This window comes from Gymnoscopelus braueri, assembly GCF_963280865.1.
Source record: "Gymnoscopelus braueri genome assembly, chromosome: 4".
Taxonomy (NCBI): domain Eukaryota; kingdom Metazoa; phylum Chordata; class Actinopteri; order Myctophiformes; family Myctophidae; genus Gymnoscopelus; species Gymnoscopelus braueri.
In genome coordinates, this window is record NC_137605.1 from 26,953,504 (window position 1) to 26,956,965 (window position 3,462).

The following is a 3,462-nucleotide window of genomic DNA, read 5'->3' on the forward strand; positions in this document are numbered from 1 at the left end:
CTCCCATTGGTCTGTTACCTTTTCGCTTATTATTTTTAATCCACTTATATACCTCTTGAGAGGTTACCTCGCCTTTCCATGTTGGTCTACCGCTGCCCTTTTGACAGTGCATCTGCCCAAACCCAGTTGGTGGAACTGTGACAGGCCGGTCCCAGGCAGCGGAAGAAACATTTGATTGGTTGTTTTGAGACTCTGCACAGCCATCATTGGATGCTGAGTGACAGAGGTGCTACCCGGTGGGACTGGAACCAGTGAAGTGAAGAGCGGGTTCCCACAATGCCCCCAGCTCTGAATCAGCACGAGGATGACTGAGACAGAGCATCAATCACATTGCCGGGCTGCGTCAGCTTTTCCTCCAGTCTTTTCGGTATAGCTATCTGCAAGATCATAGCATGCACATCATACAAATGAATGAGCGCCGCAATAACAGCTTAATGACATTGCAGATATTCTTTAGATATCTATCTGAAGGGTTTCTGTATTAGAAGTGATTGATTGACCGTGACATTGTTTGATGTGGGAAAAACGAAATAGCATGTATAATGCCCCGTGTATATGCAAATACAATGCTGGCGCCAGTAGGTTAGGTCGTGTATGCTGAAGCATCATGAGCGTTTGCATTTGAATTAAATTTGCCATTGTGGGCCTGCAGTGGGAAAGAATGCACATTCTGCAGTTAAACACACACACACACACACACACACACACACACACACACACACACACACACACACACACACACACACACACACACACACACACACACACACACACACACACACGTGCCCGCACAAAGTCAAATGCGTGAGCAATGTATTTTTCCTTACCTTCCACATAAGTCTGAAATTTGTAATTTTTTCCAACAGACTGTACATGTTCATATAGGCATTGGCCCATCCATGTAATAAGTAGGATGTGAGTATGAGAAGAGCATTGCATATGATGTACTGGCACGGTTGTACGATATGTGATATACGTAGCACATGACTTGATGGAGGTGTTTTTTTTTCTCATGCTCTGATGATGTTTACTGGCCCGCGTCTCTCCCACCTGTCCTTGTTACATGGCTGCTGCCTGTAGCTGGAGCCACCTACAAGCCAGCCATAATTAAAGTGTTTGATCTCCTTCTCCTCCCCGCCGAGATGCGCATTTCCAGACCGGCACACACACACCGCTGTTGCAACTGTGATCAATGACTGAGGGAGAGGCGAGAGCCACAAACTGACAGTGCAGAGATTGAACCGGGGGGGGGGGGGAGGTGGGGGGAGGTGGGGGGGCTACAGGAAGGCTGGAGGGTGGAGAGGAAAAGGCAGAGAGTGAGTTAGGGTGAATGATGCTGCCAGGGCTGATGAAATAAGAGTCATATACTGTATATATACAGAATATACAAATGCCAATAAGCTGCATGTCTTTTGCTTGGTGGAAAAGCTGCTTTGTTCAATTTCCCAGGTTCTTTCTTGTACAATACAGAATCTGGAACCTCTTAAAAGACTAAATCACTCATTGGTATTCAAATCCTATACAGGCATTTTGATGCCTGCAATGTTTTGAATGAAACATTGCAAAATGAATGATGTAGAGTAAACTGTTTAACAGTTTACTGCAATGACGATTTTCAGTGCAAAAACAATTCATGATAGAAAGTAAATGAATAAAGCTGTGATATTTTTGTGAATATTTGGTGCCCAAACCTAACAGGTTCTGAAATAAAGAAGTGCTATGTGGTTTTATGTTACTCTTACGGGGCATTTTTTTTAAGACCTCTTACTATTCTTACTGCCTGATGGACAAATAGTTTATGTAGTGTCATTCATACAGCACACTTTCATGCACTCAAATATCTGCCATTTTGGCTGTCACACCAAGGTTAATCATCACTTCTGCTCAAACTGGTAAGGTGGGTGTAGGAGGTCCCTGGTTCCAGGGCAAGTGAATTGGCTGTTGGCAGCCTCTATCCCATTCCCAGCGCCATGCTGATGGTGTCACATGTGTTTCTTGCATCCTTTTTTCCATGGTGCACACGCACCCGAGCACGCACCCGAGCACGCACGCACGCACGCACACACACACACACACACACACACACACACACCAGAGGGCACACAGAGGTCACACAATAGAACCCGCTCAGGCCTGAGGTGTATATCTTGTTCTTAGAATCCCTGTCATCTGCCCCCCCCCCCTCCTCTCACTCTCTCTCAGTCCCACTTTGTTTCTCTCTCATTTCTCATTCTCTATTGGTATCCTTTATCTCTTTCTTATTCTCTGCCACTTCTCACTTTCCTCTTTTGAGCATCTCTCTTTCTTCTTCACTTTCCACACACACACACACACACACACACACACACACACACACACACACACACACACACACACACACACACACACACACGCCCGCGCACACACACACACACACACTTTTTTCCCACCTCTGTGGCTGATGCCCACCCCCTCTATCTCTTCCATCTCCTTTTTGCCAGTCAGCCAGCCCTCCCATCTACACACTCCCCTTCTCCAGACCTCTGTGGCTGGCTGACCTTGGGCCATGGAGGACAGATCAGAGACAGACAAGTCGGGAGAGAGGCTCCCTATTCATCTTACGTCGGCATAGCAGCCTGGCCAAACAAGCTTGGGGAAACAATCCCTCGCAAGGGAGGGCTCTGAGCATCGCCGATCTGAGTGGCACGATCCGTCAAATTACCTTAGCTCGCTGGACCATAGCCCAGCAACACACTGAGAGGCTGGCTGCAGACTTAAGGCAGCGTGTGCGCATGCACACGCTGCATACACACAAGCACAAGTCCACACAAACTGAAGCACACACATAGAAGTACTTACTGTACACAAGCAGGTACCCATGAAGGCTACATCCATATACAAATTGTCTGTTGTCTTGTCTTGTCTCAAGACATATGGTGAATACATGGTATCAATGCTAATGACAAGAAAGAATGTGTAATGCATTATTTACTTAATACTTGTCAAATCCTGTTTCATTTCAAGACTAGAAAGGAGAGCGCATATCTCTGCCAGACTGGGTGGTCTACCCAGGGCTGTGTAAGTCATGGGTTTGTAAAAGAGAGTCATAATGAATCCATGTTTCATTATGATATACTTTGTGTGTGCGTGTACTGGTTCAACAGTTATCCTTTTAACAGCTTATCTGTAACTGACAAATGGGTCTGGTCGCTGTATTCTTCCGTGGAGTTTTCCAAGATGTGCTGAGTAGATACAAGGTCAGGGAGTTTGTTGTAAACTCTTAGCTCTGAGGGCTCAGTGGAGTTCTTTGTTTCTGGGAAATGTTCCTGGAACTGTATGTTTCATAAGTTGGCAAAGTTTGATACACGTGAATTGTAACTCACATTGCACCATACATTAATATACATCCCTTTAGGTCGTCCTCAGACAATCGTCGCTTCCAGTCATTCTCCATACATCTGGCCAGCTCGTTGGTACTTTGCG